Below are 22,878 nucleotides of genomic sequence, written 5' to 3'. Positions count from 1 at the left end.
GCTAAGGGGAGGTAATAAAACCCCCAAAACAACACTGATGACAGCGCACTTAACCACTGAGCTATCGATGAAATGCATTTAGCAGAAAAACAAACCTAATTATAAGTTTCTTATAGGTGCGCATGTTAAGTTTTATGCTCTTAAAATTTTTTTTAGAATAAATTATTTTACTAAAAAATACTAAAGTAAATAAGAAATAGATATATAAACAACCTGTGTGGAATAGAAATGTATAATCGGTGAAGAATAGATTATGAGGTCGCCATTTTCAAAACCAGTTAATAAAAAAAAGGACCACAGTTTATCAGGTACATTATCATACTCATCGTGGTATAAGATTCGTTTCCCGTTTATCTGGTCTGTTTGTACCACTTGTACATTCTCTCAAGATACTTCAAAAGAGCTTTCCTCTATAACCCAATATTAAATAAGTTTAAAATAAAATTGGATGGATTATTAATAAATTTTGATAAAAATTTTATTGTTGCTCCTTCAATTTTTAGGGCAGACGACACACTTTTCAAAGTGGTGGGGCACAATCGTTAATATCTAAAAAAAAGTCCTCTATATCAAGATATTCCTCAAATGAAAAAGGTCTTTTAGAAAGAAAGTGGGGGAGGAGGCATTGCCCCTGGCTCCCGGAGTCGTCGGCTCAAATTTCTTTCGTCATGCATCTTGGATTTTCTTTATGAATTTTTTTTATTTGATTGAGCAACTGTATTACGTATTCAGGGAAACTCTTTTTCCGGATATTTACGGAATTCTGGATATTTTTTCAACTTTTGGTTTTTCTGAATATCCAAAATGTTTTCTATATATACAAGTTTAATTAAAAAATTTTGTAATATATTTGTTTTTTAAACTTTTTCACTCATCACTCATACAAAACTAAGAAAAATTTGAAAAAAAAACAACAAACAAATAAAACAACCCAGCTTAAAGCAAAATTAACAGGAAAATATATTCCGGATATCTTACAGAAACAATTTTCCGTATTTTAAAATATGGTCTGAATGATCTATGCGTATTATACGAAGCTTTAAGTTGTGACAAATATTATCTAAATATTATTTGTTTATTCTTAAATTTGCTTGCACACTCTACACCTTACATAATGCGATAAAAAATGTGTTGGGCATGGAATACTATTGATTTTAACGACTCTTTTATATTGCAAACTGCGTGCTATGGTATTTCTAATAAAATTACTCTTACATTATAATTTATTAATGTATTACAAGTTTTAACCTATTTTTCGTGTAATTTAATTGTTACTATACCATTTCCTTCTTGCAATGATAGAAGGTGCATAACATTTTCAAGGAATGCTTTTCTTTCACTGTAATTATCGTTTTTATCATAATTACTCTTAAATATATTCTAGTATCTACTTTTTTTCCCTCTGTTTTACTATTTAGCCATGATTTTAGCCTTTCTTTATTTAAACTTCTAACATTAAATCTGTTATTTCTTTTTTTACTTAATTAACTCTAATTTGTTTACAATAATTAGATTTTCATCTTTTTCAAGAAAACTTATTTTTATAAAGATCAAGACAATTTTAACTAATGAGCTTTTCGAAATAAGCATTTGTAGATCGTTTGGCATATCTTTAAAAATTTTTAAAAGTGTAAAATAATTCATTTTTAAAGCCATCATTAATTAAGTTTTCTTTTTAAAGTTTTCTTTACTTATACAATTCTAAACTTTTACTCTATCATTGTTTCTTTAACTTCCAAATGGTATTGACAAACTTATCTTGATGGCTCGACTTTAATGCAGCAGAAAAGTTAACATTAAAATCTGTACGATACTTACAATATAGAACATCATAAGGAGAAGTAGCGTCACAAGGGTTGATGTCACCCAAGGTCCTTTAAAAAAATTTGAGGCATACAAAATACAATCTTTTGATTTTGAATAAAAGACGAAAGATTTTTGTGTTAAACGAAGGAATATCAATGTTATTAATAAAGAATAACGTAAGTCAAACCTTAAAAACTATTGGTTAGGACAAACGCAAATAAAAACTAACACTAACATGAGCAGTTCTGTAATTGTATTTTTCATTCTAGTGTCACCTCTTCGAAACAGGTCGTGATGATTTTACCCGGTACAGCCCGCACTCTCCCCTCCTCTTCCCCCCCCCCTCCTCTCCTTCATAGAGACGCCACTGATAGGATGTACCTTTTAATGTTAAATACCAATCATAAATATCTCTGTTTAGCATTTTATCAAAAAAAACATTTGCAACAACAACAACAAAAAATAAACATTTAAACGTTGTAAGTAAAAAAATACATAAGAACATTGCAGCTGTAAATAAAACTCAACAAAAGAAACTTTAAGAGAAACAGCAAGTTAACCTTAACAAGTAGGTTAATCTGCCGGGCAATGAAAAAACATATAGACAATGAATTTATAGTTTATGCAAAATTATACGTCAACTCTAACCACATAGCTATAACTAGTAGGAATGCTAACGACTTGTTGTTGACGCTAACGACTGCTTCAACAAAATCTTTCTTGTGTTGCAAAACAAAACAGACGTGTTGCAAAGCAAGGTTTCATTTTGCAACACGTAGTCTGGGACTTGATTTCGCGGCACGTGGTAATGGCTGGTAACACAGTTGTGTCGTTATCTAGTTAGACAATACCATATGATGCGACAGTTAACAGACCTTTTGAGTTTTCAATGGCAGAACATGTGACAAACCTTGCAACATTTATTCTTGTTCTTCATATATTTGGCATTTAAACTGTATTTACTAAAATACTTTCTAAATGGCATAAGATATATTAAACTATTTTGATTTCTTTGAAAGTGGGATGAGGTAGAAAGACTTATCGTAATTGCTTTCCAAGTCATCGACTGATCAAGGTCTTTTTCTTTGAGCGGGGAAGGGGGTGGGAGGTTTTGAATTTGGAATCTAAATTCAAAAACTTACAAACCACTATTTTAATTTTTCGTTTTGTATCAAAAAACAAGGCAAATATTATTTTTAATGTTGTTACAACATGTAATGTACATTTGTATCCGCATCTGTAACTGATTATTTTTTATCTATCAAGTTTATATGGAGGTATGTGCTTGTTATTTATTTCATGAACCTGAGGTTCCTTACCCTACTTTTATTTTGGCATGATACAATAAATCTATCAGTTATAAGTTATATAAAATATCAGTTATAAGCAGTAGCAAACAAAGAATTTGAAAACCAAGGTAAATTTTCGTGCGTGCACACGTATTTTCAAAACATACCTCGACACTCGATTTTAAAAACATTAATGCTCTAATATTAAAGCTTTTTATTATCGCTGTGTTAATTATTTGAAGATTTAAAAAAAAATGTTTTTGAGCTTTTCAGCGTTTCTATGTTTCTACCGGTCTTGAAGGAGACAAAACTTTTCGCAGGAATTTAACGATTAAACAAAGATTAATACATACAAGATAAATAAAATCAGGTTTTTCATGTTTCAACTTGAATATTCAAGTGCAATTATAATTATACATAAACTAAAACGTATAATCCCAGAAAAGAAAATACAAATATAATGTCAATTACCAACAACGAGAAAATCATCTGATCGACTTCTGTCCGAATGTCACTTTTTATTACATATTCAATCTGAATAGGATTACGATGTCTATTAGTCGCGTTCCAATCTAGTAAGATATGGTTAGTAGAAGTGTATAATGTATATTACTAGTAAGTACATATTTAAAAATATCAACTAAAAATAACTAAAACAAAAACATAACAAGTGCAAATCAAATAAAAAATTAAAAATAAAAAAAAAATAACAGAAAATTTCAAACCTAAGTGTTTTTTTCAATATATTTATATATATACAAGTTTAGCCATTCGAGATAACAATAACAAGATATAAAAATAATGACAATATTTTAGATAAAAAACCTTTCTTTTCACTGACAAAATTACTTGAAACATATATAAGAAAAAAAAGTACTTACAAAATTTTAAACTTCAAAATATAAAAAGCAAAATAGCTGAAAGAGTTATTAAAAAGAAAAAAATTTGTGGTAAATGTTTAGCAGAAAAATATTGATGTTTAGTTCACTAAATAGAGCTTTTGGGGGTCTTCAATCATTTACATTTGAAATGATTTTTATAGCATGTCCACTGAGTCTTATGTACGTTGGCACAAATAAATAAAACAAGAGAAGTATAAGCTTTCTTAAACATTTTTGTTAAGCAACTGTTTGGCTTTATCGAATACGCTGTTTGGAAATTTTGTTCTTATTTATACTTAAGCGTTCTTTCCAGGCAAGAATTGTGCCGAAAACTACACCTAAAAATGTACACAAGTCTTGCCATTTTATCTGTGATTTCTCAATACAAAGATTGGGCATTTTTAAATGAATAACATGATAAAATGTTGTAATATATCAAAGTAACAGTGTACATATATTTATTTTATGATAAAACTCAAGAATGCAAGTCGAAAAAGATACAGATAGGGGGAAATGGGGGAAAATAGTACATTTCAAAAAATCCAATTAGGAGAAATCTCTAATCTTTGTTATCTTCCCCCTATTTAGCAGAAATGTGTGTGGTAAATAACTCAACTTTTAGGGGGTACTTTTGAAAAGCACCCCCTAGAACGACTTTTTGAAGGGTGAAGTGGGACAAAGAAATTCATTTTTTTTTAATTTATTTTTTCATGCTGATTCAGTCCAAACAAGGCTGCAAACAACCACTATTAAGTTGAGAGTTACTAGAAAACAAAGAGTTAAAAAGCAAGGAAACGGTTGACAAAGGAAAACATGAAGATAACAGAGAGTTCCAAAGGGTTAAAGTTTGGGAAAAAAAAAACAAAAAAAACAGACAAACAAAAGTTTTTAGAATGCAGGGACAGTAAAAAATGGGACTTTGCTGAATGGCGAGTCAAGCAAGAATGAGCTCTTGGTTGATGGAACTAGAGATGATAGTTCCTTTGAGCAGCTATTATGATAGCATTTGTAGAAAAGAGAAAAAGTTGCAACTTTACGACAATGGGAGAGAGGTTCAAGTTTGGCAGATAGAGCGGAACCAACTATGTTAAAAATGCGTTTTTTGACCTTGTCAAGAAGAGAAAGAGCATCATTAGAAGAAGCAGCCAAAATATGACAACAATGTTCCATAGAGGGGCGAATAAGAGATTTGCAGAGGTAGAAAATGGAATCGAGAGCAAGTAAACGACAAGCATGATAAAGAGAAGAAACCTTAGCAGATGCTAATTTAGGGACATTTAGGGATTTAGGGTTTACGATTTTAACAGTTTTTAAACAATAATTTTTGTCAATATGTTTTTAATTACTTTTTAGTCCCACTTTACCTCACACGTTTCCCACTTTACATCAATGGCATGGTTTCTTGAAAATTAAAAGAATATATACTTTATTGTAACCTGTTGACAATCTTGAGCGATGGAACCTGTGTCCGAATGATGCTTTATTTGTTAAAACTTGTTTGGTTCAGCACATACATTTTATAAAAAAAATATTAAACTATTGTAGAAATATTTTTAATGCTCCACTTCTCCACTACCCACCCAGGCATTAAAGAAGTGTCAGATTATCATCATATAATAATGTATTCTATTGGTTAGAAATTAACTTTACTACTGCTAAGGAACTTGTTCTACTCTATAACTAAACTGAAACTAATAATTAGAAATAAGAGTTTTTAAATATCAAAATGGTCTTTTAAAATAATAATCTTACACTACATTCACAGATTGAAAGATTCGTAGATTAAATTGATCACAGTAAACAGTCTTCTTACTAGGTGCATTAAATCAAAAGGTCCGCAAACCAGATGTAACATCAAATACATCCTACCACTAATAAAAGCAAAAACTCAATCAAATAAATTGTTTTATAAATTCAGGGTTCAATCAAATCAAAATTATTTTGCAAATAACTAAAATATACAACAACAAAAAAATTTACATTCATCAAAATATTATATTCATTGTATTAAAGCAAACAGAGTGAAGTTCATGTTATTTAATTGTGTAATTAAATAATACGAATATGTATAAAGCAACTAAAATACCTCTTCTTTTAGTTGTTCAACTTTATCATCTGTCTAATCTACTGATATAAATTCACCTTGCTTGTTACTAATCCAATGAGTTGTGTTTTAAATGAGTTAAAAAATCTTTGAAAACTTTTAGGAATGACTAACTATGTTCAAAAACTGTAATAAATGCACATAAATCAGAAACTACTGAAAATCTTTTTGTCAGATAAAAGTCATTAAAAAATTTGTAACTTTATTTTAGAAAAACTCAGAATTTTTTTCACTATCATGATCACAAATAAACATAATTGAAAGAGATAAACTAAAAGATAAATAGCATGCATAATTTAGAAATCTTTTGCAATCTCAATCAATCAAAAGTGTACATAGTTATAATTGCAAACAACAAAGACCAACTAGCTCTTCACCAGAACAATATGTTTTAATATCTTTTTTCAACAAATTATTCCAGAAGACTTAGTTTTTATACAATATTTGATCATTATAGGAATTAAATCTGCAAGTACCTCTGCTTTCAGCAAAAAGATGCAAGTCTGTTCATTATAATATTCAATGCTCCATGATTTATGAAAGATTGGTAAGGGTTCCAGATTGCCTACAATGATTTGAAAGAATTTTAGACAGCCTATACTTTGAGAAACGCTATTAATTGATGAAAATGCTTTGCTTCTGAGCATAAAACACCATGCCTAGCACATAACTTCCCAACTTTGCGTGTTCTCCTTGGGGGATAAAGAGGTGCCAGTCGATACAAAGATACAAATGCTGCAGGCTCTAGTTGAGTTTTAAGAGCCAAAAGAACTTCAGCATCGTAAAACATCAAATGCCCAAACTGGAGTTACATGAGCTGATTTCTAAACGATGCTAATTTCTCTCTGAACATTTAAACACATCAAAGGAAAATATAAAAAGTAGCCTAAACACTATAGATGCTTTTAACCACCCTAAGCTGCAAGGGTTTATTGTTAGATACAAAAATATATCTAAAGTTAATAACGCTTTAGAAAACAACACCAACCTTAATCATAATTTTATTTAAATAAACTTAATTTCGTAGATTATTTTATGCTTATTAATGTTGTATTCTATTTTTATTTTTTTTTAAATAATTTGTATTGCTATTTAAATAAAGTAAACAAAATATTAACAAATACAACATTTAAACTAATTTTATTTTGCTTTGGTAACTTGTCAAACTGTTTTAAGATTTTAAACTTGTTTATTTTTTTAATATAACACCACAATCAAAAATGACCGTAAAAAAGTGCGTCGTTTTAATAAATCCAAATTGTATACTTACCTGACTGGAAAGTTAAGTCGGATCATGAAGCGGCTTCTTTCAGAGTGAGGCTTATTCATTGCACTTCGACTAGGCTGACCTCTGCGATTATCGCTAACGTCGATAACTCGACAGTATAATTTCTGGTAGCGGAAGCCTGCGTTCGCGCTCGCTTCCATTTTACTTCAATGAAACCATCTGGATGTGAGTCCGAGCGCTATAACTACGTTTCATCTTTCTAATCCTCATCCTAATCATCATCCTAAATAGCTAAACTATTTAGGTTTAACTTAAAGACGTATTCACAGAGCACCGCGGAATAAGATTTAACGGCTGCAAACCGGAATAGCATTTAAAATTTCCTTTTCGGGTCTTTTTTAAATTGACTTTTTAATTGTTGGTTTTCCATAGAGGTTGATGTACAATCAACCTCTATGGATAATCAACAATCCGAAGAGTTATTACTCTTATTAGTATTCTTATTCGAGAAAATAGTGAAAGCTTCAACAGGTGAATCGATCGAACAAGTTGAAATGAACTATAGTAGCGATGAAACTTCGGATGATGAATGTGTAAATGAACAAAATAAAAAACAACCAAGAAACTATGCTGAAGCAGCAAAAACACAAACGAAAAAACGAAACCTACCAAAAACGCAAATCTGCAAAAATAAAGAGCATTTTACCCTAAACGATTTCTTGAAAGTAATAATTTAGTAGTAATTTATTCAAATAAGTCCTCTTATAAAATCACAAATAATTAAAAAACAAACAAAACCAACAAATTATGCAAAAATTTATGGTTTGTGAAATATAAACTTTAAGTAAAAAAAAAAGCAATTGTATTTCATTGCAAGTAAGTTGATATCAAATTTGAGAAAAAGGGAAAAAAGATTGCTTTAAAGGGAAAAAAGATTGCCTTAAAATCTAATTAAAGTTTACGTCTATGACAAATAGTATCTAAAAAGCCAATATTTGTAGCTGCTAAAGCACGAATTAATTAATAAAAGTGCAGCTCATCTTCAGTAAAAGATGTACTGTTTGCAGCTGTAGAAAAAAAATACTTGTCAATTCTATTCTTAAATGCGTTAACTGACGGAACCTTTTTGCATGCTGACGGCAAATCAGCATGACAAAAAGGTTCATTTTTTTAACAAATCATTGACAATACGATTTGTTAAAAAAAATTTTTAACAAATCATTGACAATACGATTTGTTAAAAAATTTTTTTAACAAATCATTGACAATACGATTTGTTAAAAAAATTGTGACGAGCATTATTATATGTAAATTCACCCATTAGGACGTTGGAAGATGATCTGCAAATTGGTGGATTATGCCAATTGATACTCTCAAAACCGTTTTCTAGCTTAAACTGTTGGATTAAGTCGCCACGTCTCCTGCGAGTTTCCAAAGTAATAAAATTGAGCCGCCGACACCTTTCAGCATAAGGTAATCCTATCAAATCATGAGGTACTTTTGTTGCTTTGTGCTGAATTTTTTCAATTTCTTTGATGTCACCTTTTAAGTAAGGACACCATACCGGAATAGCGAATTCCATGTGCGGCCTAACATACGTAGTGTATAATTTACTCCAAAGCTTCATATCTCTTGATCTAAATGTTTTTTTGTAATAGGCCAAGGATCATATTCGCTTTACGTGTTGCAACCTGTATGTGTTGATTCCATTTTAGATCATTAGATATAAAGATACCCAGGTCTCTCTCAATATCCGTTGCCTCAAGAGTAAGTGATGTATTTCCATCATTCATTATATATTCATGATTACTATTTCCATAACCAAGGTGCATAACTTTACATTTTGGAACATTTAACTCCATTAGCCATTCCTTTGACCATTCTGTGACAATGTTTAAATCGTTTTTGAAGGATCAGGCGATCAGTATCGTGAAACTCAGGTCTTATTTCTTGTAACAGTTTAATGTCGTCAGCATAGATTTTATGAACTGATTTTAACTTATCGGTTAAGTCGTTTATATAAATGATAAATAATGTTGGACCAAGTACAGACCCTTGAGGAAATCCGCTTAGAACATCGGTCCAGTCGCTAAAGTGTTCACCAAAAACAGCTCGCTGTTTTCTACTAATCAAAAATGACTCAACCCATTTTAGAACATTGCCAATAAACCCATATGCTTATATCATTTATATACGATAAAGGTGGTCTATAAACACAACCAATAAGAACAATTTCGTTACCGATTTTAATTTCACACCATATTTGCTCGGAGTTGCTGTTGTTTAAGATCTCTCTTAGATGACGATCAGATACCTCATTCACGACTAGATCACGCTTGATGTAGATAGCAACACCTCCACCGTGACTAGTTTGATTTTTCTTTACTGGTGAGTAGTTGTTCAATTGAGAAGCAGATATTTCAGTAAACCATGTCTCAGAAATAAAGATTAAATCATACATGTTTATGACACAAAGTGCAGATAATTCGTTCATTTTATCCGGATTAAGGGAAGTTGCGTTAGTATAAAAACATTTTTAAAATGTATTTTTAGGGTTAGATTTAGCAGATTTTATTTTTGTATTTAATGCATTTAAAAAAATATTCGCAGGTAAACATTTGATTCATTGTGTTTTTGCACTTCTGGTTGCTTGCGCATCTCTCCATTTGATGAAAGGATGCTTTTTACGTCCATTGATTTCAACTTCCTGTGAGACATCAATGCATCGCAATTTATCGCTGCGGGTGACAAATCTAAAGGTCTTGTCAAGTTTTTCAAACTTGTCAAGGTCAGAATTAGCTGCTTTTCTTTCGTTTAATTTATTGAACTCACTTTGTTCTGATGCTGTGCGGTCAGGGCGTATAAATATATCTTTAAAATTGCCCGATGCTAATTGTTTAGCCGATGCTATAACGTCGTTGCTGATAGATACCGAATCAACTTCAATCATAAAAGGAGCAGGTTTACCAGAATTAAAGTTCTTATTTTTTTTTGAAACGTTTAACTCTAACTATATTGACTGTTTTACTTAAGGACGCCATACCCTTTTTAAATTAGGCGGTGTCATCTTTAGTTATATCGCTTGGTTGAGTTTTTACAGATTCAGGTAGACCAAACACAACAATTCTCTTCTCTCTATTAGTCACGTCCCTATTATGCTTATTGAGCGCGCTCACTACAGCTACGTTTGCTAATGCACCGGGTTTGCTGACTTGTTCAACAAATTTAGATAACAAAGGTTTTTCACTACTTTTGCTATCTTTCAGGGACTTTATTTCAATATCCTGCAAATCAATTTTATTAGTAAGTTCGTCATTCTGGCAGTAAGTGTTTTAATTACATGAAGAGTTTGTTTAAGCTCTTCTTTGGCAATTTTATTAGCGTTTTCTAGTAGTTTTATAATATTGCAGTTTAGCAAGTGGTTTTTTGAAGGAAGATTTTGTTTTTTAAAAATGGGGAGTCTGTCTGACTCTACCAAATTATGACATCTAACTGTTAACTGGTCCAATACCAGTAAAGCGCTTGAAGTATTTACAAGTAAAAGAACTTGCATCCAAATATGTTCCACCAAACGGTTTGTGGTTTTATGACACGTTAAAGTTCCAAGGTGCAGAACAAGATGGTCCACTATCTGAGGATAGCGTCACAGACTAAAGTTTATTTTTTATTGTGATATAACATTTTAAGTAATGAAATACAGTATGTAATTTACAAAATTTGATGGTTTGTTATTTGTCATTTCTGGTATTCTTTTATTGGATTTAAAAAAAAAGAATGATCCAGAATAAAACAGTTAAAGCTTAGTTAATACATTTTAAAGGAAATTGAACTTAATAAATGAATAAGTATAGCGCTTATGAAACTTATTTTGTGTATTTTTGTTAATTCTAGTCTTGTTTTCTCGGATCTTGATAGTAAAATTTAATTTTATCTGCTTGGCGCAAAAACGAGGTAACTCCATGAATTTATTTTTTTTTAATTGTCGTTGGTATTGATGATACAAAAACAAAATTTACAATAAACATGCATTTTATATTAAACTACGCAGAACTTGTGTAAAAAATTGAGAGAATATAAAAATTTCAAACATCATCAGTTTCCTTCTCCTGAACAATTTGTAAAAATAGAGTTAAATCGTTTTTGCACCAAGGTCTTCAATTGGTAATATATAGCCCGTTTTCTAATAGTTTTTTTCTGTATTCATTGGTTTTTATTACTATTGCTATGTCTAAGTTTTTGTTTTCAATTGCTTTTTCAAGATCATGCTTTTGAGTCGAATAGACGTGTTTATTTAAGCGTAAGTTTTCCATGATTTTTTACGTAATCTTTTTTCTGTTTATTCCATTTATTTTATTATCTACATAAACTTTCTTCTACTGCAATTCGCTTCATCTTATAAGCTTATTTACTATCCTTTACTTTTCTACTTTAAAATTAATTATAATACATATATTATTTTATCTACATCCGATTCGCCGTGTCTTAATTTATTCAAATATAATTTGTTGTTTTTTGTTTGTTTTAATTACATACACATATATTATATGTTTTAATTACATACACATATATATTATTATATATAACTTTATAAATTATTGTGAAAAAATATATTTATAAGCAAATATTTACGTTTCAGTTCGCTTATATTTTAATAGAGTTTTGACAAGTTTTAAAATCTTTTCAAACGAGTTATTTTTAATATTTTCTTTTCTAGAAGATTTTAACTAACCGTCAATGGTTGCGTTGCACCTGATTTTTAATCTGATTGTTTAATCATAATTTTGAAAATAAGTTTTTCAGATTTTTATATATCTTATTCTTTCTCTTTTGAGCTTTTGACAATTTAAAAACATACTTAATATATTACATAATAAGTCCGTGATTATATATATTCCCGGAAAATTAGTTGTTACATTTTTTGTATCAGAAAGATTTATTATTATTATTATTATTATTATTATTATTATTATTATTATTGTTATTATTATTATTACTATTATTATTATTATGAATAAACTGTTATAAAACAATATTTTTACAACGTAAAAAAAAAAAAAAAAATTTTCAACGGTACAATTACGTAAAAAAAGAATTAAAAAATATTAATAAAAAAATAAATAAAAAAACTCTCAAAAAAAGTTTATCGAAACTTCACGGATATCAAAGCATATTTATCGAGTTAAAAACAAATCATATATGCATACATCTTAAAATCGCTTCCACTGGTAATTGCTAAATATAGTAATACCCTGATAAAATTGCCAAAGAAGAGCTTAAACAAACTCTTCATGTAATTAAAACACTTACTGCCAGAATGACGAACTTACTAATAAAATTGATTTGCAGGATATTGAAATAAAGTCCCTGAAAGATAGCAAAAGTAGTGAAAAACCTTTGTTATCTAAATTTGTTGAACAAGTCAGCAAACCCGGTGCATTAGCAAACGTAGCTGTAGTGAGCGCGCTCAATAAGCATAATAGGGACGTGACTAATAGAGAGAAGAGAATTGTTGTGTTTGGTCTACCTGAATCTGTAAAAACTCAACCAAGCGATATAACTAAAGATGACACCGCCTAATTTAAAAAGGGTATGGCGTCCTTAAGTAAAACAGTCAATATAGTTAGAGTTAAACGTTTCAAAAAAAAATAAGAACTTTAATTCTGGTAAACCTGCTCCTTTTATGATTGAAGTTGATTCGGTATCTATCAGCAACGACGTTATAGCATCGGCTAAACAATTAGCATCGGGCAATTTTAAAGATATATTTATACGCCCTGACCGCACAGCATCAGAACAAAGTGAGTTCAATAAATTAAACGAAAGAAAAGCAGCTAATTCTGACCTTGACAAGTTTGAAAAACTTGACAAGACCTTTAGATTTGTCACCCGCAGCGATAAATTGCGATGCATTGATGTCTCACAGGAAGTTGAAATCAATGGACGTAAAAAGCATCCTTTCATCAAATGGAGAGATGCGCAAGCAACCAGAAGTGCAAAAACACAATGAATCAAATGTTTACCTGCGAATATTTTTTTAAATGCATTAAATACAAAAATAAAATCTGCTAAATCTAACCCTAAAAATACATTTTAAAAATGTTTTTATACTAACGCAACTTCCCTTAATCCGGATAAAATGAACGAATTATCTGCACTTTGTGTCATAAACATGTATGATTTAATCTTTATTTCTGAGACATGGTTTACTGAAATATCTGCTTCTCAATTGAACAACTACTCACCAGTAAAGAAAAATCAAACTAGTCACGGTGGAGGTGTTGCTATCTACATCAAGCGTGATCTAGTCGTGAATGAGGTATCTGATCGTCATCTAAGAGAGATCTTAAACAACAGCAACTCCGAGCAAATATGGTGTGAAATTAAAATCGGTAACGAAATTGTTCTTATTGGTTGTGTTTATAGACCACCTTTATCGTATATAAATGATATAAGCATATGGGTTTATTGGCAATGTTCTAAAATGGGTTGAGTCATTTTTGATTAGTAGAAAACAGCGAGCTGTTTTTGGTGAACACTTTAGCGACTGGACCGATGTTCTAAGCGGATTTCCTCAAGGGTCTGTACTTGGTCCAACATTATTTATCATTTATATAAACGACTTAACCGATAAGTTAAAATCAGTTCATAAAATCTATGCTGACGACATTAAACTGTTACAAGAAATAAGACCTGAGTTTCACGATACTGATCGCCTGATCCTTCAAAAACGATTTAAACATTGTCACAGAATGGTCAAAGGAATGGCTAATGGAGTTAAATGTTCCAAAATGTAAAGTTATGCACCTTGGTTATGGAAATAGTAATCATGAATATATAATGAATGATGGAAATACATCACTTACTCTTGAGGCAACGGATATTGAGAGAGACCTGGGTATCTTTATATCTAATGATCTAAAATGGAATCAACACATACAGGTTGCAACACGTAAAGCGAATATGATCCTTGGCCTATTACAAAAAAACATTTAGATCAAGAGATATGAAGCTTTGGAGTAAATTATACACTACGTATGTTAGGCCGCACATGGAATTCGCTATTCCGGTATGGTGTCCTTACTTAAAAGGTGACATCAAAGAAATTGAAAAAATTCAGCACAAAGCAACAAAAGTACCTCATGATTTGATAGGATTACCTTATGCTGAAAGGTGTCGGCGGCTCAATTTTATTACTTTGGAAACTCGCAGGAGACGTGGCGACTTAATCCAACAGTTTAAGCTAGAAAACGGTTTTGAGAGTATCAATTGGCATAATCCACCAATTTGCAGATCATCTTCCAACGTCCTAATGGGTGAATTTACATATAATAATGCTCGTCACAATTTTTTTAACAAATCGTATTGTCAATGATTTGTTAAAAAAATTTTTTAACAAATCGTATTGTCAATGATTTGTTAAAAATTTTTTTTAACAAATCGTATTGTCAATGATTTGTTAAAAAAATGAACCTTTTTGTCATGCTGATTTGCCGTCAGCATGCAAAAAGGTTCCGTCAGTTAACGCATTTAAGAATAGAATTGACAAGTATTTTTTTTCTACAGCTGCAAACAGTACATCTTTTACTGAAGATGAGCTGCACTTTTATTAATTAATTCGTGCTTTAGCAGCTACAAATATTGGCTTTTTAGATACTATTTGTCATAGACGTAAACTTTAATTAGATTTTAAGGCAATCTTTTTTCCCTTTAAAGCAATCTTTTTTCCCTTTTTCTCAAATTTGATATCAACTTACTTGCAATGAAATACAATTGCTTTTTTTTTTACTTAAAGTTTATATTTCACAAACCATAAATTTTTGCATAATTTGTTGGTTTTGTTTGTTTTTTAATTATTTGTGATTTTATAAGAGGACTTATTTGAATAAATTACTACTAAATTATTACTTTCAAGAAATCGTTTAGGGTAAAATGCTCTTTATTTTTGCAGATTTGCGTTTTTGGTAGGTTTCGTTTTTTCGTTTGTGTTTTTGCTGCTTCAGCATAGTTTCTTGGTTGTTTTTTATTTTGTTCATTTACACATTCATCATCCGAAGTTTCATCGCTACTATAGTTCATTTCAACTTGTTCGATCGATTCACCTGTTGAAGCTTTCACTATTTTCTCGAATAAGAATACTAATAAGAGTAATAACTCTTCGGATTGTTGATTATCCATAGAGGTTGATTGTACATCAACCTCTATGGAAAACCAACAATTAAAAAGTCAATTTAAAAAAGACCCGAAAAGGAAATTTTAAATGCTATTCCGGTTTGCAGCCGTTAAATCTTATTCCGCGGTGCTCTGTGAATACGTCTTTAAGTTAAACCTAAATAGTTTAGCTATTTAGGATGATGATTAGGATGAGGATTAGAAAGATGAAACGTAGTTATAGCGCTCGGACTCACATCCAGATGGTTTCATTGAAGTAAAATGGAAGCGAGCGCGAACGCAGGCTTCCGCTACCAGAAATTATACTGTCGAGTTATCGACGTTAGCGATAATCGCAGAGGTCAGCCTAGTCGAAGTGCAATGAATAAGCCTCACTCTGAAAGAAGCCGCTTCATGATCCGACTTAACTTTCCAGTCAGGTAAGTATACAATTTGGATTTATTAAAACGACGCACTTTTTTACGGTCATTTTTGATTGTGGTGTTATATTAAAAAAATAAACAAGTTTAAAATCTTAAAACAGTTTGACAAGTTACCAAAGCAAAATAAAATTAGTTTAAATGTTGTATTTGTTAATATTTTGTTTACTTTATTTAAATAGCAATACAAATTATTTAAAAAAAAATAAAAATAGAATACAACATTAATAAGCATAAAATAATCTACGAAATTAAGTTTATTTAAATAAAATTATGATTAAGGTTGGTGTTGTTTTCTAAAGCGTTATTAACTTTAGATATATTTTTGTATCTAACAATAAACCCTTGCAGCTTAGGGTGGTTAAAAGCATCTATAGTGTTTAGGCTACTTTTTATATTTTCCTTTGATGTGTTTAAATGTTCAGAGAGAAATTAGCATCGTTTAGAAATCAGCTCATGTAACTCCAGTTTGGGCATTTGATGTTTTACGATGCTGAAGTTCTTTTGGCTCTTAAAACTCAACTAGAGCCTGCAGCATTTGTATCTTTGTATCGACTGGCACCTCTTTATCCCCCAAGGAGAACACGCAAAGTTGGGAAGTTATGTGCTAGGCATGGTGTTTTATGCTCAGAAGCAAAGCATTTTCATCAATTAATAGCGTTTCTCAAAGTATAGGCTGTCTAAAATTCTTTCAAATCATTGTAGGCAATCTGGAACCCTTACCAATCTTTCATAAATCATGGAGCATTGAATATTATAATGAACAGACTTGCATCTTTTTGCTGAAAGCAGAGGTACTTGCAGATTTAATTCCTATAATGATCAAATATTGTATAAAAACTAAGTCTTCTGGAATAATTTGTTGAAAAAAGATATTAAAACATATTGTTCTGGTGAAGAGCTAGTTGGTCTTTGTTGTTTGCAATTATAACTATGTACACTTTTGATTGATTGAGATTGCAAAAGATTTCTAAATTATGCATGCTATTTATCTTTTAGTTTATCTCTTTCAATTATGTTTATTTGTGATCATGATAGTGAAAAAAATTCTGAGTTTTTCTAAAATAAAGTTACAAATTTTTTAATGACTTTTATCTGACAAAAAGATTTTCAGTAGTTTCTGATTTATGTGCATTTATTACAGTTTTTGAACATAGTTAGTCATTCCTAAAAGTTTTCAAAGATTTTTTAACTCATTTAAAACACAACTCATTGGATTAGTAACAAGCAAGGTGAATTTATATCAGTAGATTAGACAGATGATAAAGTTGAACAACTAAAAGAAGAGGTATTTTAGTTGCTTTATACATATTCGTATTATTTAATTACACAATTAAATAACATGAACTTCACTCTGTTTGCTTTAATACAATGAATATAATATTTTGATGAATGTAAATTTTTTTGTTGTTGTATATTTTAGTTATTTGCAAAATAATTTTGATTTGATTGAACCCTGAATTTATAAAACAATTTATTTGATTGAGTTTTTGCTTTTATTAGTGGTAGGATGTATTTGATGTTACATCTGGTTTGCGGACCTTTTGATTTAATGCACCTAGTAAGAAGACTGTTTACTGTGATCAATTTAATCTACGAATCTTTCAATCTGTGAATGTAGTGTAAGATTATTATTTTAAAAGACCATTTTGATATTTAAAAACTCTTATTTCTAATTATTAGTTTCAGTTTAGTTATAGAGTAGAACAAGTTCCTTAGCAGTAGTAAAGTTAATTTCTAACCAATAGAATACATTATTATATGATGATAATCTGACACTTCTTTAATGCCTGGGTGGGTAGTGGAGAAGTGGAGCATTAAAAATATTTCTACAATAGTTTAATATTTTTTTTATAAAATGTATGTGCTGAACCAAACAAGTTTTAACAAATAAAGCATCATTCGGACACAGGTTCCATCGCTCAAGATTGTCAACAGGTTACAATAAAGTATATATTCTTTTAATTTTCAAGAAACCATGCCATTGATGTAAAGTGGGAAACGTGTGAGGTAAAGTGGGACTAAAAAGTAATTAAAAACATATTGACAAAAATTATTGTTTAAAAACTGTTAAAATCGTAAACCCTAAATCCCTAAATGTCCCTAAATTAGCATCTGCTAAGGTTTCTTCTCTTTATCATGCTTGTCGTTTACTTGCTCTCGATTCCATTTTCTACCTCTGCAAATCTCTTATTCGCCCCTCTATGGAACATTGTTGTCATATTTTGGCTGCTTCTTCTAATGATGCTCTTTCTCTTCTTGACAAGGTCAAAAAACGCATTTTTAACATAGTTGGTTCCGCTCTATCTGCCAAACTTGAACCTCTCTCCCATTGTCGTAAAGTTGCAACTTTTTCTCTTTTCTACAAATGCTATCATAATAGCTGCTCAAAGGAACTATCATCTCTAGTTCCATCAACCAAGAGCTCATTCTTGCTTGACTCGCCATTCAGCAAAGTCCCATTTTTTACTGTCCCTGCATTCTAAAAACTTTTGTTTGTCTGTTTTTTTTGTTTTTTTTTTCCCAAACTTTAACCCTTTGGAACTCTCTGTTATCTTCATGTTTTCCTTTGTCAACCGTTTCCTTGCTTTTTAACTCTTTGTTTTCTAGTAACTCTCAACTTAATAGTGGTTGTTTGCAGCCTTGTTTGGACTGAATCAGCATGAAAAAATAAATTAAAAAAAAATGAATTTCTTTGTCCCACTTCACCCTTCAAAAAGTCGTTCTAGGGGGTGCTTTTCAAAAGTACCCCCTAAAAGTTGAGTTATTTACCACACACATTTCTGCTAAATAGGGGGAAGATAACAAAGATTAGAGATTTCTCCTAATTGGATTTTTTGAAATGTACTATTTTCCCCCATTTCCCCCTATCTGTATCTTTTTCGACTTGCATTCTTGAGTTTTATCATAAAATAAATATATGTACACTGTTACTTTGATATATTACAACATTTTATCATGTTATTCATTTAAAAATGCCCAATCTTTGTATTGAGAAATCACAGATAAAATGGCAAGACTTGTGTACATTTTTAGGTGTAGTTTTCGGCACAATTCTTGCCTGGAAAGAACGCTTAAGTATAAATAAGAACAAAATTTCCAAACAGCGTATTCGATAAAGCCAAACAGTTGCTTAACAAAAATGTTTAAGAAAGCTTATACTTCTCTTGTTTTATTTATTTGTGCCAACGTACATAAGACTCAGTGGACATGCTATAAAAATCATTTCAAATGTAAATGATTGAAGACCCCCAAAAGCTCTATTTAGTGAACTAAACATCAATATTTTTCTGCTAAACATTTACCACAAATTTTTTTCTTTTTAATAACTCTTTCAGCTATTTTGCTTTTTATATTTTGAAGTTTAAAATTTTGTAAGTACTTTTTTTTCTTATATATGTTTCAAGTAATTTTGTCAGTGAAAAGAAAGGTTTTTTATCTAAAATATTGTCATTATTTTTATATCTTGTTATTGTTATCTCGAATGGCTAAACTTGTATATATATAAATATATTGAAAAAAACACTTAGGTTTGAAATTTTCTGTTATTTTTTTTTTATTTTTAATTTTTTATTTGATTTGCACTTGTTATGTTTTTGTTTTAGTTATTTTTAGTTGATATTTTTAAATATGTACTTACTAGTAATATACATTATACACTTCTACTAACCATATCTTACTAGATTGGAACGCGACTAATAGACATCGTAATCCTATTCAGATTGAATATGTAATAAAAAGTGACATTCGGACAGAAGTCGATCAGATGATTTTCTCGTTGTTGGTAATTGACATTATATTTGTATTTTCTTTTCTGGGATTATACGTTTTAGTTTATGTATAATTATAATTGCACTTGAATATTCAAGTTGAAACATGAAAAACCTGATTTTATTTATCTTGTATGTATTAATCTTTGTTTAATCGTTAAATTCCTGCGAAAAGTTTTGTCTCCTTCAAGACCGGTAGAAACATAGAAACGCTGAAAAGCTCAAAAACATTTTTTTTTAAATCTTCAAATAATTAACACAGCGATAATAAAAAGCTTTAATATTAGAGCATTAATGTTTTTAAAATCGAGTGTCGAGGTATGTTTTGAAAATACGTGTGCACGCACGAAAATTTACCTTGGTTTTCAAATTCTTTGTTTGCTACTGCTTATAACTGATATTTTATATAACTTATAACTGATAGATTTATTGTATCATGCCAAAATAAAAGTAGGGTAAGGAACCTCAGGTTCATGAAATAAATAACAAGCACATACCTCCATATAAACTTGATAGATAAAAAATAATCAGTTACAGATGCGGATACAAATGTACATTACATGTTGTAACAACATTAAAAATAATATTTGCCTTGTTTTTTGATACAAAACGAAAAATTAAAATAGTGGTTTGTAAGTTTTTGAATTTAGATTCCAAATTCAAAACCTCCCACCCCCTTCCCCGCTCAAAGAAAAAGACCTTGATCAGTCGATGACTTGGAAAGCAATTACGATAAGTCTTTCTACCTCATCCCACTTTCAAAGAAATCAAAATAGTTTAATATATCTTATGCCATTTAGAAAGTATTTTAGTAAATACAGTTTAAATGCCAAATATATGAAGAACAAGAATAAATGTTGCAAGGTTTGTCACATGTTCTGCCATTGAAAACTCAAAAGGTCTGTTAACTGTCGCATCATATGGTATTGTCTAACTAGATAACGACACAACTGTGTTACCAGCCATTACCACGTGCCGCGAAATCAAGTCCCAGACTACGTGTTGCAAAATGAAACCTTGCTTTGCAACACGTCTGTTTTGTTTTGCAACACAAGAAAGATTTTGTTGAAGCAGTCGTTAGCGTCAACAACAAGTCGTTAGCATTCCTACTAGTTATAGCTATGTGGTTAGAGTTGACGTATAATTTTGCATAAACTATAAATTCATTGTCTATATGTTTTTTCATTGCCCGGCAGATTAACCTACTTGTTAAGGTTAACTTGCTGTTTCTCTTAAAGTTTCTTTTGTTGAGTTTTATTTACAGCTGCAATGTTCTTATGTATTTTTTTACTTACAACGTTTAAATGTTTATTTTTTGTTGTTGTTGTTGCAAATGTTTTTTTTGATAAAATGCTAAACAGAGATATTTATGATTGGTATTTAACATTAAAAGGTACATCCTATCAGTGGCGTCTCTATGAAGGAGAGGAGGGGGGGGGAAGAGGAGGGGAGAGTGCGGGCTGTACCGGGTAAAATCATCACGACCTGTTTCGAAGAGGTGACACTAGAATGAAAAATACAATTACAGAACTGCTCATGTTAGTGTTAGTTTTTATTTGCGTTTGTCCTAACCAATAGTTTTTAAGGTTTGACTTACGTTATTCTTTATTAATAACATTGATATTCCTTCGTTTAACACAAAAATCTTTCGTCTTTTATTCAAAATCAAAAGATTGTATTTTGTATGCCTCAAATTTTTTTAAAGGACCTTGGGTGACATCAACCCTTGTGACGCTACTTCTCCTTATGATGTTCTATATTGTAAGTATCGTACAGATTTTAATGTTAACTTTTCTGCTGCATTAAAGTCGAGCCATCAAGATAAGTTTGTCAATACCATTTGGAAGTTAAAGAAACAATGATAGAGTAAAAGTTTAGAATTGTATAAGTAAAGAAAACTTTAAAAAGAAAACTTAATTAATGATGGCTTTAAAAATGAATTATTTTACACTTTTAAAAATTTTTAAAGATATGCCAAACGATCTACAAATGCTTATTTCGAAAAGCTCATTAGTTAAAATTGTCTTGATCTTTATAAAAATAAGTTTTCTTGAAAAAGATGAAAATCTAATTATTGTAAACAAATTAGAGTTAATTAAGTAAAAAAAGAAATAACAGATTTAATGTTAGAAGTTTAAATAAAGAAAGGCTAAAATCATGGCTAAATAGTAAAACAGAGGGAAAAAAAGTAGATACTAGAATATATTTAAGAGTAATTATGATAAAAACGATAATTACAGTGAAAGAAAAGCATTCCTTGAAAATGTTATGCACCTTCTATCATTGCAAGAAGGAAATGGTATAGTAACAATTAAATTACACGAAAAATAGGTTAAAACTTGTAATACATTAATAAATTATAATGTAAGAGTAATTTTATTAGAAATACCATAGCACGCAGTTTGCAATATAAAAGAGTCGTTAAAATCAATAGTATTCCATGCCCAACACATTTTTTATCGCATTATGTAAGGTGTAGAGTGTGCAAGCAAATTTAAGAATAAACAAATAATATTTAGATAATATTTGTCACAACTTAAAGCTTCGTATAATACGCATAGATCATTCAGACCATATTTTAAAATACGGAAAATTGTTTCTGTAAGATATCCGGAATATATTTTCCTGTTAATTTTGCTTTAAGCTGGGTTGTTTTATTTGTTTGTTGTTTTTTTTTCAAATTTTTCTTAGTTTTGTATGAGTGATGAGTGAAAAAGTTTAAAAAACAAATATATTACAAAATTTTTTAATTAAACTTGTATATATAGAAAACATTTTGGATATTCAGAAAAACCAAAAGTTGAAAAAATATCCAGAATTCCGTAAATATCCGGAAAAAGAGTTTCCCTGAATACGTAATACAGTTGCTCAATCAAATAAAAAAAATTCATAAAGAAAATCCAAGATGCATGACGAAAGAAATTTGAGCCGACGACTCCGGGAGCCAGGGGCAATGCCTCCTCCCCCACTTTCTTTCTAAAAGACCTTTTTCATTTGAGGAATATCTTGATATAGAGGACTTTTTTTTAGATATTAACGATTGTGCCCCACCACTTTGAAAAGTGTGTCGTCTGCCCTAAAAATTGAAGGAGCAACAATAAAATTTTTATCAAAATTTATTAATAATCCATCCAATTTTATTTTAAACTTATTTAATATTGGGTTATAGAGGAAAGCTCTTTTGAAGTATCTTGAGAGAATGTACAAGTGGT

The 22,878-nt window shown here is 30.2% G+C and overlaps 2 long non-coding RNA genes and 2 other non-coding genes across 4 annotated transcripts; 2 read left to right on the top strand and 2 right to left on the bottom strand.

The window, feature by feature from the left end:
• Nucleotides 1-5,687: 5,687 nt before the first annotated feature.
• On the bottom strand, nt 5,688-7,455 carry LOC136090641 (uncharacterized). Its single transcript, XR_010643594.1, has 2 exons — nt 6,063-7,455; nt 5,688-5,847 (listed from the first exon to the last, which is right to left on the bottom strand). It is a non-coding gene; the product is annotated as an uncharacterized LOC136090641 (long non-coding RNA).
• Nucleotides 7,343-7,507, top strand: LOC136091265 (U1 spliceosomal RNA). The gene has a single exon (XR_010643855.1). It is a non-coding gene; the product is annotated as a U1 spliceosomal RNA (small nuclear RNA).
• Nucleotides 7,508-15,739: 8,232 nt separating this feature from the next.
• On the bottom strand, nt 15,740-15,904 carry LOC124806113 (U1 spliceosomal RNA). Its single transcript, XR_010643853.1, has one exon. It is a non-coding gene; the product is annotated as a U1 spliceosomal RNA (small nuclear RNA).
• A 107-nt stretch (nt 15,905-16,011) lies between these two features.
• Nucleotides 16,012-19,794, top strand: LOC136090658 (uncharacterized). The gene is made up of 3 exons (XR_010643610.1): nt 16,012-17,184; nt 17,400-17,518; nt 19,580-19,794. It is a non-coding gene; the product is annotated as an uncharacterized LOC136090658 (long non-coding RNA).
• Nucleotides 19,795-22,878: the final 3,084 nt, after the last annotated feature.

Source organism: Hydra vulgaris, chromosome 14 (genome assembly GCF_038396675.1).
Source record: "Hydra vulgaris chromosome 14, alternate assembly HydraT2T_AEP".
NCBI classification, from domain to species: Eukaryota; Metazoa; Cnidaria; class Hydrozoa; order Anthoathecata; family Hydridae; genus Hydra; species Hydra vulgaris.
This window is presented reverse-complemented; position numbering and strand designations above follow the sequence as displayed.